The sequence below is a fragment of the Mytilus californianus genome, unplaced genomic scaffold (assembly GCF_021869535.1).
Source record: "Mytilus californianus isolate M0D057914Y unplaced genomic scaffold, xbMytCali1.0.p SCAF_16, whole genome shotgun sequence".
Taxonomy (NCBI): Eukaryota; Metazoa; Mollusca; class Bivalvia; order Mytilida; family Mytilidae; genus Mytilus; species Mytilus californianus.
In genome coordinates, this window is record NW_026262648.1 from 2,411,691 (window position 1) to 2,426,842 (window position 15,152).

The following is a 15,152-nucleotide window of genomic DNA, read 5'->3' on the forward strand; positions in this document are numbered from 1 at the left end:
CAAATTTTGCAAAAACTTTGAAATATTTCCGTATTGTTATACCTTTTTCATGAATCAATTTTTACATATAAGTTTGCCTTACAAATTTTTTTATCTAACCGCAGTTTAGTAATTACAGTCTATTCTGTTGGGAACTTAGCCCTCGTTGGGACTGAGTAAAACCCGTACGTCCAATGAGGCGACGGGATTAAATCTTAGATGATACTCTTCCCTTTTCTCTCCTAATAATGATGTAAAATTTAAGGGGGATGGTTGAGATTTAAAAATCAAACTAGAGTTTAACCCCATTACATTTCATTTTCTTAAACGTGTCTGTGTTCCACGTCAGGGGAAACGTTGTCGTTTTTGGTCGTATGTCATATCGTCATGACCCCCCCCCCCCCTTTTTTATTCTGATAACTGTTTGTTAATAGCAGATCTTTACTGTTTCTGTTGAATTTATATATATATATCTGTCATGGAATCGAGACAATTGAGAGCGAGACATATTTGTGTGGTCACCTATCTATTTGTCGAAGACTGTATGTATGCATCTTGTTGTTGTTTTTTTTTTAATTTATGTCTGTTGTCGGGCTGCTGTTCCATTGACGTATAAATCCCATCTGAATCTCCTTCTATTTCACACTTAATTTTCCGTGTACACTGATGGCTGAAAAAAATATATCGGTTATTTCTGTAGTTGGGTTAATGTCTCATTGACGTTCATCTCACATCTCCTTTTATTCGTGCATCAATTAATTTTCCGTGTGCACAGATGGCTGAAAAAAAAATTTATTATCTTATAAATCTGATAGCACTACCAGTTTTGCTTTGTATCAAATATAGTGGATTGATTTGAATGTTTTCTACTTAAAGTCCAGTAGCAAATATTTCATGCATATTAATGCCATAATGTCAGAAAATCAAATCGTAAAGCTAGTGAACATGTGTCTAGTCTACTTAGACACTTACTTGTTTTGGTATTTTCTGAGCGAAGAAAGAAAAAATGCTCCTGAAATGCACATGCAGACTTGCTTCAATTATGTTTTCTGGAATAAATCCGCTAATTCATAGCCCCATTGTTTTCTATGTTAAATTATGCACTTTTAAGCCTTTATAGCTATTCTGTCTTAAGTTCAAATAATGTGGCAATCACGTTATCCTGACTTGTGCATATCTTTATTTGCATATTAGAGCGTACTGGTTCCCGGAAGTTGAGTAATATTAAAACAGGTACTTCTGATCTGAGTAACAGGGCAAATGTGCTCTCTATCATAATTTCGTATATGTATTTCATTATTAATGAAAAACAATCATCAAGGTTCTGCAGTAATTCCAAGACCTTGAGCTTTCATTTGATACCAAAATTACCCATTGTTTTGTACTTTTTGGCAAAGTTACAGCAGTTATGCGTAGGAACTATTTTGTTTAACATATGTACTACTTTCTTGTATGTTCTTTGTGACAGGGCCTGAATTAGTGATTCTATACCTTCTGGTAGTCAAGTCAAGCGCAAAGTTAAAGAATTTACACACAAACTATTTTCGTGAAATCATTGTTAAAACCTTGCACGCTCTGTGTAAGTCTTACTAATTTTCTGGAGACAAATTCAAATAAATAAAAACTAAATGAAGAGGAAAATGAAAAAAAAAAAATCTTCTTTGGCGATTACATGTTTTTATGTCAACAATAGTCATACTCTTTTTGAAATAATTTTGTGACCTTAAAAGAGCCGTTTTCGATATGCAATTGTCTTTGTTCTGTAATATTCTGTCTGGTTTTAATCACTTTAACTGCTTCTTCGGCAGTGTTAACTTTTGATTCTTCCTCTTACAATGCAGTGTAGACAGATTTCTCAGATCCTCTCCCTGTGTTTCCATTAGACGATCGATTAAATAGACTTCCTTTCTGCATGGTAAACTTAGTGGATTGTTTGTCCACAGTTTCGTTACATCTGGTACCATAGTGACTTCTTCAACATCGGCGTACGACTGTTTTCTCCCTCACGGAATGGTTATGCCAGTTTAACTTTGACTTCGACTGAAAACAGACGTTAGCAGTTTTAATCGTTTAATATGAAATTATGCTGTTTCTTCTTCTGTTGCAGATAGTATATATACTGTGATATAAAATGTACATCTACTCAGATTGACGGCACTGCACGACACTGTTACTCGTCTATTTTACGTAGGCTTGCGCTGAAGAAAGTCCCGCTCTAAAATTTTTAGTTTTTTGCTAATTTTCTTCCCTATAATGCCGTTATAATCAAAACTGCACCTCTTGCACGTGAAAAGTGGTGTATATTTAAACTGACATTCTAATAAAGTAAAAACAGCGAATTTCATGCCGTTCAGTTGTGTGTTGTTGGGTTGCTGTTTTATTGATGTATAAACACTGGACACTTTTAATTTGCAAAACACTCATTTGCAAATCCGCCGCCGCCTCTCCTTAGACCTACAGTGTCGTGTATATAACCAAAATGTGCAGAATAACATGGGATTCAATAATTTCATTGCTTTTTTGCTGTTATTATTATATATATTTTGTAATTTGATTTAGAAAAACATGGGATTTTCAATATCCCATGGGATAATGCAAATCCCATGGGATTGACCATTATCCCATGGGATTTCGGTTAAATCCCATAGGATTTTTTTGGGTCCCATGGGATAATTGTAGTCCCATGGGATATTTGTTGTCCCATGGGACAAATAAAATCCCATGGGACTATAATTATCCCATGGGATATTTAATATCCCATGGGACAAAATAAAATCCTATTGAATTCAAATTATAAATATACAATAATGTGTATGTTACAATGAATTCTGTTTGGTAGTAAAAAGTTTATAATATATATATGAGTGTATTTTGGTTTTTTTCATTTTGTCACAAACATGTTTTTAATTTGTTTATATGACAATAAAGATTATTATTATTTTGGAAAGTATAATACTATTTAAAGTCAAAAAATAAAATCCTTTAACTGAAATAAAATTATGACATGTCTTAATAAAAGAAAAAAATATTGATTTGAAATCTTTGTCTTGTTTGTTTTATTATGAAAAATAGAACTGAAAAAAATATTTCATATTCTGACTGAATAAATTGACAAAGCACAGTTAATAGTTTACTCTTTTCATGAGTTAAAGTTTTCTTTGTTATAGTTCCATTGCAATACATGCAAACAATTTGAATCTTATACCTTTGTGGTGTTCATAATATTACGTTTATATTTGCAAATTTATAAAATAAATACTTTTCCTGTTAAGTTTTAGTTTTCTTGTTTCAGCTTGCTATGTACAATTATTCAGTCCACTATATAAGAGTCAAGTAAATAAATTATTTCATCCACTAGAATATTCCTACAATTCTTAGACAAAACATTTTTGCAATCTGTTCTTCAAAAATCTTCCTCCGTACATCTTTATTGGATGGAGTGATTTAAATGAGTGGACAAAGCAAGTTCATTTGGACAACAAAATTCTAATATATTTTTTCATTCCTCCCTTCTTTCAATTGATAATTATGTTGTTGCATTTACATGATTAAGTTCTTGTGCATCTAGGATGATGATGATATGACTCCTTTTTGTTTATAGTCATTATGATGAAATTTCCTCTTTCTTATGTAGGAAAAAAACACATTCCATTTCAAATTAATAAAAAAGTCACACTATGTAGAAAATATCAACTTTAAGTTTTCTGTTCAGTATTGACTTGTTGAATGATGATCATGAAAACCAAGATGTCTGACCTACAAATACACAAAACTCAAAAATTATATATGAAGAGAAATACAGCAATAAAATGGCTATTTTATCATGTTTATGTACATTTTGATAAAACTTTCATTTGAATATTTAGAATTGTAAGAACTCTTATTTCAGTGCTTTGTGTCTATGGTTTTCATATTAGTTGTTTTTTGTGCCTTGTTGCAGTCTTTTGAGTTAAGCCAATTGCAACAAATGTTTACAGTTTGTTCAAATGTTGTGCTGTTATTAAAACCACTGTCCCAGGTTAGGGGTGGGTTGGGTGCTCAAAAAATGTTTATTTTATTACTGTAAATTCAGAAATTATTGCGTGCATTTATTATTGCGATTTTGTCATTTTAGATTAAAATGCGATTTAAATTTTTGCGATATTTAGAAATATCCTGTTCATTTCCTATAAAAAAAATCAAAATGCGAGATTAAATTATTGCGATAATAAACTTGTCGCATTTTCTCAAAAATAAAAACATCGTAATAATTTCTGAATTTACAGTAGTTGATATTTGCTTTGAATTAGCTGTCAGTAACTGTGAGTACTAATAGATCTGTATGTTGAGTCTTTTTTGTTAAAGGGAATGAATAAATTTCCAGCCACTTCCGGTCTGTGTTTTTGGTAGCTGTTTTTCTGCTTTGTTGCATTCGAATGAGTTAATAAAATTGAGAATGAAAATGGGAATGTATCAAATTAACCTGACCAAAGAGCAGAAAAAAGCCCTTTTCAACTGATTTTATAGTTTTTATATTTTCATATTGAACTGACACTTACACCACTGTCCTTAATTAGAGGAGGATTTGGTGCCAGCAAATATGTTAAACCATGCCACATTTTGTAAGTGGCTGTCCCAAGTCAGGGGCCTGTTATTCAGTGGTTGTCAATTGTTGCTATATATCATATTTGTTTTTTGTTTTGTGCAAAAATCAGGCACTTAGCTTTCGCCTTTGTGGTGTTTCCCCCAAGCATGTTTAGCATGGATAGACACCATGACCTTTTTGAATTGTTTTACATTTGTTATTTCATGGCCTTTTATAGATTACTATGCAGTATAGGGTTTGCTCATTGTCGAAGGCTGTACAGTGAACTAATTTTGTTAAATTTAATGTCATTTGATTTCTATTGGAGAAAAGTCTCAATGGCAATCATACCACTTCATATCTTTATATCAACCATGCCATATTTTGCCTGTCCAAAGTTCAGTGGTTGATGTTGGTTCACGTCCGTCATATTTGTTTTTTCATAACTTGTTTTTTTTTATAAATTAGTCTGGTTTATTTGAAGTTTGAATTGATGTTTTGTTCCAAATTTTGTTTGTGGTGTCTTTTATAGATGTCTATATTATGTATAGGGTATGGGTTTTCTCATTATTTACAGGTCTGTTGGCCTCTAATAAGTAATTGCATTGCTTACATCCACTTAATTGAACTCTGGTGGATAATTTTCTCATTTATCATACCACATCTTATTTTCATAATAATCATTATTCAAGGGCAATAACTTTTATAGAAGTGGACTTACCATTTAGGCTTTGTTGACGTCTGTAAATCTATTTTTGTTGATAATTTCTTTTGTTTATAGTTTCCTTTTATCTTTAATATTCTTGCCCTACACATAAAAGGGTAAACATTATCATTTAATGACAATAACTACTATTACATAATTAATACTAGTAGGCAACTGACAATTTTGGATCATTTGTATATCTTGTCTTGCTCATCATTTTTGGTGTTTAATATTATCAATATTCTATGAAAATGAGGTCACATTAATATTAACCTTGGCAGACAGACATCTTCTTATTTTTATATGACGACTTGCAGTCATTCCATACACTAACAAGTAGACATATGCTTATAATATCTGATAAAATGAAAAAAACAAGAAAACTTAGCATTGACCAAAGAACCATAAATTCGGTCATGGTTATATGAATCTGCCAGACAGACATGCATAGGGGCGTAGCTGCTGTTAGGCACTTTAGGCACGTGCCTACACATATTTTAAAAAAAAAAAAAAAAAATTTTGTATTAAAAAAGATGACAACGCTATCTGTAGATGCACATGAAGTCGTCAAAATTCTTTAATTATCAAATGTAATTTGTACACTAGTCTATCATCCTGAGTGAATGGAGTATTAGGTAGAATTGTATGTATGGTCAGAAAGGGGATGTTAACTGATGGCTGGTGTAGAGAGAATGCCACGCTCTTTGCATGTTAAGAACACTTGCAACAACTCTTTGAGGGGTCCGTAGGTGGTCTGCTGAAAGGCAAAATTTCCGTCCCTATCCAATAAACCCTCATTTACCTAGCTCCGCTACGTGTCCCAAGGTAAACTCAATTTGCGAAAGTAAAATCTACGTTGTACGAAGGCCACACTTAAAATACAATTCAGTTATCTCCTAATTTTCTAATGGCACTTTCAAATTTTCAAACCTTCATCCTGGACGACCCCTATTACAGGACCTAATGGCTACCTGTATTTATTGTAAAAATTTTTTTGTCCTGAACATGCATAACTATTTGCCACTGGACATCAAGTTAGCAATCAATCAATCAACTAGCTTTCAGTTACTTCGAGTACTCTCAGATCTACGTGTAATGACCATAGTTATTCCTAAGCAGGTAGGGATTTTACAGTAGAGGATATCAGAAAATATGAATTTCTTGAATTTTGTCACGATAGTATGAACAGAACCGAACTTCTACATTGGGCATCAACTGTGTGTGAGAGTCAAAAGATGGATGGTCCATCGGTAGCCTAAAGGATAGTATTATTATATATAGTAGTCTCAGTGTTTACGTGCCTATTCTTTTAATTAAGGATCGTCTAGTCTCAGTGTTTACGTGCCTATTCTTTTAATTAAGGATCGTCTATTATGTACTACCAATTAACGTATATATCAACTATCCTCAATCAGAAAGGAATAGATGTGAAATAAAATGCTCCGCTGGGCGCAGTGCAGCTTGATACGACCGCAGAGGTTGAACCCTGAACAGTTGGGGAAAGTATGGACACAACATTCAAGCTTGATACACACTGAATTTGGATTGTGATTAAATATTTGACACAGCATAGGTTTCTGACACAGAATGAATGTGGTCTAAGAACTTATAAATTATTAATTGACCTATTCAAACCATATCATTATTATTTGCTTTTACATATAAATCAGAAATAACCAATTTAAAATGGAAAATTTTAAAAGAAAAAAAAAAGGAAAAAAAATCCTTCCCTCCAAATTTTTTGAACCCCCTTATGATTCATCACCCCCAAACTCAATCTAAGCCTTCCCTTTATGGTATGGTACCTTGCAGTACAATTTCAGAGAGATCCATACACTTGAACACAAGTTATTGTCTGGAAACTAGAAAAATGCTTGTTTTTTTGCCCCTTTTTGGCCCCAAATTCTTAAACGTTTAGGGCAATTACCCCCAAACTCAAACCCAGCTTTCCATTTGTGATATGGAACATTGTAGTACAATTTCATAAAGATCCATACACTTACACACAAGTTATTGTCCTGAAACTAGAAAAATGCTTGTTTTTTGCCCCTTTTTGGCCCCTAATTCCTAAAATTTTGAGGCAATTACCCCCAAAATCAATCCCAGCCTTCCCTTTGTGGTATGGTACCTTGTAGTACAATTTCAGAGAGATCCATACACTTGAACACAAGTTATTGTCTGGAAACTAGAAAAATGCTTATTTTTGGCCCTTTTTGGCCCCTTATTCCTAAACGTTTTGGGCAATTACCCCCAAACTCAATTCCAGCTTTCTCTTTGTGATATGGAACCTTGTAGTACAATTTCAGAAAGATCCATACACTTACACACAAGTTATTGTCATGAAACTAGAAAAATGCTTGTTTATTGCCCCTTTTTTGGACCCTAATTCCTAAAATTTTGAGGCAATTACCCCAAAAAACAATCCCAGCATTCCATTTGTGATATGGAACCTTGTACATGTAGTACAATTTTATAAAGATCCATACACTTACACACAAGTTATTGTCCTGAAACTAGAAAAATGCTTGTTTTTGCCCCTTTTTGGCCCCTAATTCCTAAAATTTTGAGGCAATTACCCCCAAAATTAATCCAAGCCTTCCCTTTGTGGTATGGTACCTTGCAGTACAATTTCAGAGAGATCCATACACTTGAACACAAGTTATTGTCTGGAAACTAGAAAAATGCTTGTTTTTTTGCCCCTTTTTGGCCCCAAATTCTTAAACGTTTAGGGCAATTACCCCCAAACTCAAACCCAGCTTTCCATTTGTGATATGGAACATTGTAGTACAATTTCATAAAGATCCATACACTTACACACAAGTTATTGTCCTGAAACTAGAAAAATGCTTGTTTTTTGCCCCTTTTTGGCCCCTAATTCCTAAAATTTTGAGGCAATTACCCCCAAAATCAATCCCAGCCTTCCCTTTGTGGTATGGTACCTTGTAGTACAATTTCAGAGAGATCCATACACTTGAACACAAGTTATTGTCTGGAAACTAGAAAAATGCTTATTTTTGGCCCTTTTTGGCCCCTTATTCCTAAACGTTTTGGGCAATTACCCCCAAACTCAATTCCAGCTTTCTCTTTGTGATATGGAACCTTGTAGTACAATTTCAGAAAGATCCATACACTTACACACAAGTTATTGTCATGAAACTAGAAAAATGCTTGTTTATTGCCCCTTTTTTGGCCCCTAATTCCTAAAATTTTGAGGCAATTACCCCAAAAAACAATCCCAGCATTCCATTTGTGATATGGAACCTTGTACATGTAGTACAATTTTATAAAGATCCATACACTTACACACAAGTTATTGTCCTGAAACTAGAAAAATGCTTGTTTTTGCCCCTTTTTGGCCCCTAATTCCTAAAATTTTGAGGCAATTACCCCCAAAATTAATCCAAGCCTTCCCTTTGTGGTATGGTACCTTGCAGTACAATTTCAGAGAGATCCATACACTTGAACACAAGTTATTGTCTGGAAACTAGAAAAATGCGTATTTTGTGCCCCTTTTTGGCCCCTTATTCCTAAACATTTTGGGCAATTACCTCCAAACTCAATTGAAGCTTTTCAGTTGTGACATGGAACCTTGTAGTACAATTTCAGAAAGATCTATACACTTACACACAAGTTATTGTCATGAAACTAGAAAAATGCTTGTTTTTTCCCCCTTTTTTGGCCCCTAATTCCCAAAATTTTTAGGCAATTACCCCTAAAATCAATCCCAGCATTCCCTTTGTGGTATGGAACCCTGTGGTACAATATCAGAGAGATCCATAAACTAACACACAAGTTATGTCTGGAAGTTACAAAAATGCTTATTTTTGGCCCCTAATTCCCTAACTGTTGGTACCATAACCCCCAAAATCAATCCTAACCTTCCTTTTGAGGTATTGATCCTTATGGTAAAATTTCATAAAGATCAATTCACTTAAACTAAAGTTAGAGTGCGAAAACCAATGTGTCTTCAAACGACGACGACGAAGACAACACCAACGTCATACCAATATACGACCACAAAATTTTTTTGCAGTCGTATAAAAACTAAATAGGATGTACTGCTTAATTAAAGGGCTATGCTGATCTAAGCTGGGCAATGCATATTGTAAATAATTTTTTTTTTTTAGATTTCCGATCCTACTGCTCTAATTCACCAATTTTTTATAATTCTTCGAACTTTTCTTCATGTATATTCATGATATTATCATGATAAAATAACCAGTAAATTTAATATTTTTTGTACACAAAATTCTGCAAATAAAATGCTGAAAACCGTTTTCCATCGAGGGCTTTGCCCCCCTGAACCCCCTACCAGGGCTCTGCCCTGGACCTGCTGGGGCCTTAAGTGGCCCCCAGCCGCAATTTGTGCCTACAGTTGATTGGAAACCTAGCTACCCCCCTGTTGCACACCTTACAGTTGTTACATCCGCCAAATATAATTTACCTGTTGCTTAAAGCATATGATAAACTGACAAAACAATGCAAACTTTTCATTGACCAATGAACCATGAAAATGAGGTCATGGTCATATTAAACATGCCAGACAATCATGTGCATCTTACAATCATTCCATTCACCAAATATAGGGGTCTTATTGCTAAAAGTATCCGAAAAATAGACCAAACCACAAAAATGCACCTTACAATCATTCCATACACCAAATATAGTTGACCTATTGCTAATTTGAAAATAGAAAAACTGACCAAAAAACAAAAAAATAACATTGAGCAATGAACCATGAAAATGAGGTCAAGGTCGATTAAAACATGCCAGACTAACATACATCCTTAAAAATTTTCATACACCAAATATACTTGACATGCTGCATACAGTATTAAAAAAACTGGACATTTTTACCTCGGAATAGTGATGTCATGGACTAGGAAAATTAGTCTGGGGACATAAATTACTGACATCGGACTAAATATACTAGTAAATTCTGTATCCATGGACTTTTAATACTAGTTATATTTGTCTGACCAGACAATTTTCATTATTTTTACCAGGACTAATTTATCTCTTACACTAGTTCTCAGAGAGGCATGTCACCTTACCTTGACACATTATTCTGACTCTGAACAAACCAGTATTTGCTCTTACTCCTTAATAATACTGCGTGCTTAGGGGAGAAGCAGCAAATACCAACTTTAAAGTCTTTGGTTTTACCCATTTGGATTCAAAATAAACAACCTTCTGCACTTGAGGTGAACACGCTACCACGAGACCAGGCAGTATAATATAAGGAGTTTATCCAAGATTTAAAATGGACAGTAGATTTTTTTTTCAACATTCTGAACATTTCTACCCTTGTCAGATATTGTCTATCTATTTTGGCCCTTTTGTAGCTTATGACGCAGTTTGGCTTTTTAGCCCATTGTTGAAATCTGTACGGTGACCTATAGTTGTTAACTTCTACGTCTTTAGTTTCTGTTGAAGAGCCGTCACATTGGCAATGATACCATATCTGTATATATTTTTGTCATGTAGGTGTAAGGAGACAACCTTTTGATTTTCTGATGGGATAAAAAGGGGAGACAGATTTTTTATCACCTGGCATGATTAGTTTTTCAGGGTTCGTAAGGGTAGAAAACCTGGCAAATTGTAACAAACCCCTGTGGTACGTCTATTTTTGCCAAAAGATTAGTCCAAATAATTATGACGTCTTGCAAGGCTATTTTAACTTCTTTCTGTGCACGTAATAGTCAAAGTTGTGACTGAGTTCGGAAATATGCAGATAAATAGATAGATAAAAAATAAAATAGCCTTGCAAGACGTCATAATTATTTGGCCTACCAAAAGATGTAACCTAAGTCTTACTTGTTTGGGGAAGACGGGATTAACCGAACCACTATTCAATCTAAATCAGTGAACTGAATTATTGTCTTTTGCAGTAGTCCGAGTCGACATCTGTAACTAATCATGCAAATTGATAGTCAACAGTATACTAGCTTACAACAAAGAATCACTGGTGACAGGGGAGTGTAACCGATAAATTGATCCTGAATCAGATAAGATTTTCCCAGTAACGGAGAACCCCTTTCTTTGAGTAAATATAAATGATCATAAATAGTGATTGGGGGTCTCACAAATAAATATAAATCTGAATTACAGGAACATCGATTAGCAAAGTAAACTTACATATTAATCTCGAAGTTATTTACGGTAAAGACAGACTGTGCTCCTGAATTAAGGTATTATACATTTGTGTATTTTACTCGGTGTGGGGGGGGGGGGGTTCACTTCCTATATAAACAAGGTATTTTACTGCTACAAGATATTTGATTTGCTAATCACGCACCCGTTGCTGAGCAGAGAACCATACTTTCAAGCCAGGGACAGTCTATACTAACAGTTAGTATAGAAAGTCCCCGCTGTAAAAAGGCAGGCAAATCCTAACAGTACTGTAACTTAATGATAAATGTATGTCAAGTTACAGCACCTCACCCAGCACAGTTAGCACACTGGTGTGTGTCAATATCTTATAATATAAAACTGCGTAGGTTCATATCGTTTGATTCAACGTTTTTTTCGGATATTTTTTATGACCGTTGTCAACATGGTCAAATCCGACCTGCCACTTTGCAACCTGACCTGCAAAAATATAATTCGACTAAAAACAATGCCAGTCATAATTGCTTTTTTGAGACTTGGCGACTAAAAAGTTTTAAAATGTGACCTTTTGACCCTACTTGGAATTCTCCATTCATCGGCATCTGTCGGTGTGGCTAAAAAGGGGGCATTGTCAAGTTTTGTTTGGGGACAAAAAAATGTTTCTATCTTTATTAAAAAAAAAATCAAGACCAATCATAAACTTTTTTTTTCAAAACTCAGTGTCGTATTTTATTGTTTTCCCAGCAATTGTTAATAAAAGCTTAAAATGTTTGTTTGACTTCCCTCCTGATTTTTTTTTTCTCAAGAAATTATAGAATCAGTAAATGGATATATATATATATGTCTGTGGTCACCGTCATGCATTTAGATAAGAAATTCCAGCATGCATCATCAAATAATTCATGTGTATTTGTGACATCAACATAACTGAAACATCAAGTTATATTATTTCCCAGTAATTATGTAAATCATTTTGATTTACAATTATATATGTCTGGGACTTATAAAATTGAGAATGGAAATGGGGAATGTGTCAAAGAGGCAACAACCCGACCATAGAACAGACAACAGCAGAAGGTCACCAACAGGTCTTCAATGCAGCGAGAAATTCCCGCACCCGGAGGCGACGGTCCTTCAGCTGGCCCCTAAACAAATATATATACTAGTTCAGTGATAATGAACGCCATACTAAACTCCAAATTGTACACAAGAAACTAAAATTAAAAATGATACAAGACTAACAAAGGCTATATGCATGCATATATCTCACAGGCACTTGTCTCAGAAAAAAAAATCCTCTATACTTTAATAAAGGTATATAGGAAATAAAATTCTGAGACATTTGCCTGTGATATATCTGTCAGTCCCAGAATAATAAATATAATTGTATCTTAATCTTTGGAAAAATCCGATTATTAAATTGTTAAATTCTTTTACTTCATAATTATGTCAAAGTATACTTTTTAAAGTTTTAAATTTTAAAGTTAAAATGAATATTCCGTTTTGATCTGAGGAAAACTTTTTAAACTGTAATGACATGGTCAGTCAACTGATTTGTTGTATGGCTGATTACAGGTAATTAAAGCATGCAGTAATTTTCCATTAAGACAGTGCGTGTACCCTGGGGTGTGTATAACGTATTAGAAATACCATAGTTTTCTAGAGAACATCCTGTCTTTGTGTAATACAGATTAATTGATGACATTACACAAAATTTCTTTCGTTAAATGTAGTTAAGTACCTGTGTCCATTCCCTATTGCAACACTACAAATTTTTCGAAGATATAAATGTTAAAATAAAAAAAAAAAACATTTATATAAAATAAAGAAGAAAAAAAGTAGCAAATAAACTTATGTAACATTGAGTAAACATAATTTCACTTTACATGTACGAACCCTTGAGAAAACGTGTATATAGATGTGTTTAAAAAGGCCAATTCCCAGTGGATTTATTTCACACTAGGACCACAGGCACTTGTCTCAGAATTTTGTTTCCTATATACCTTAATATAACATTAAAAGTATATAGGAATTTTTTTTTCTGAGACAAGTGCCTGTTACTAGGACCTAAGATAACTAGAACTAAGTTCATTGGAAAGTCTTTTTGTCTGATACATGTATACCTATAGATAATGTACATAATTAAGAACAGCTTCAAATATATGCCTATAAATTAACGGTACGTCTAAAAACCGCTCAGGACCTCCTGAGTGCAGACAGGACATAAAAAGTCACTCAGGACATGTATATATGTTTTAGTGAGCGTTGAGGGTAAACATTCGATAGATAATTTAATTTTTTATCTTATAATTTTGGTTTTGATAAAATCAAACCAACATTAAAGAAGTAATTTGGGATACGTCATGCATGACCGATGATCATATTCAATACCAATAATCATTTTGATTAGGTCGTTTGATCTTTAATAATTAGGACTGATTGATGATGGTTTTAAACACATACAAGTAAACTTTGCAAAAAAAAAAAAAAAAACGCGTTTCCCTTGAAAAATTATAATAATACATGAATATTGTTTTTACAAAAAAAAAGTTAAATACATTTGTCGTTTTGTATGTAATAATTGAAGCCATTTAGAAATATAAGAAATCTTCACATAGTCGGGAAATTTTCAATTCAAGTTATTTCATTTGAAAACGTTAAAAAATATAGATCTTATTCGATGTAAAATGTGGGGTCCTTGGAGATCAAAACCCCGTTTAAATAGGGTTTGTCTACTTTCGTCTATTGCCGAACATTCTATAATCAAGGATTTGTACAAATCCTTGCTATAATATAATGAATCGCGTCGCCAATATCACCACCATTACATAAAGTACAAATACAATCTTCTCCTAGATATTTGGCATCTAACTATTTCAATAGGAAATTTTGAGTCGAAACTGAAGTACCAAATCGACAAAAAGAATCACTATTTTTTGTAGTAGTAGGCGTCGAAAATTGGGTCTCTAAAAACACCGCAAAGGACCTCTTTTGTGCACAAAGGAGCACAAAGGACCACAAAGGAGTTTGATATGAGCACAAAGGACCTGAAATTCATTTCAAAACATAAAAATATTATAATTCATGAAGAAAAATGTAAAAAAAAAAATCAATTTCAATAAAAATTGCGATTTTTAATAATGTACGATTTTTAGTTATCACCGGTATCGGTTTGGAACCGACTTTATATCCGGGTTAAGTGAAAGTTCGTGTATGTGAATTTTTAAATAGTTTAGATATTGTACATAAATGATAAAAATGTCAATTATTATTCTTGATATTTTATTGTTGTAATTTTTAAAGGGTAAAGCATTACCAAAACTTCGAAAATTATATAGGATAGCAATGTGTTGTTGTTGTTTTTTGTTGTCTCATATATCATCACTTTGTTTTCTTACGTAATAAAATTAAGACTTTTTGCAATAGCAAGTAGATATTTTGCATATGGTTAACTATTAAAATAATTATACGAAAAGAAATAAATACCGTATAAAGAATCATCTACGCTAAGTAGCTTGTTAATTAGATTTATCATATATTGAGATAATTGATAAAAAAAAATAAGGAGTTCAGTTTCCTTAAAGCAATGCTGATGAAAATAAAATATTTAATTTAAAATTTATAAATTGGTTTGAAATTAAACATAATTTTAAACAAACTTGAAAAAAAATATACCAAGACTTGACACGTAGTCGTATTGAGAGTGATTTATGTTGAATTTGTATAGCTTTGAATGTTTCAGTGAAGAACTCTCTTATTTTATATTATTTTATTTCTGATAAAATTTTGAGT

General features: G+C 33.1%; 1 long non-coding RNA gene across 1 annotated transcript; it reads right to left on the reverse strand.

Annotated features, from left to right (window-relative positions):
• Positions 1–3,101: 3,101 nt before the first annotated feature.
• Positions 3,102–5,795, reverse strand: LOC127726073 (uncharacterized). Its single transcript, XR_007993316.1, has 2 exons — positions 5,265–5,795; positions 3,102–3,735 (listed from the first exon to the last, which is right to left on the reverse strand). It is a non-coding gene; the product is annotated as an uncharacterized LOC127726073 (long non-coding RNA).
• Positions 5,796–15,152: the final 9,357 nt, after the last annotated feature.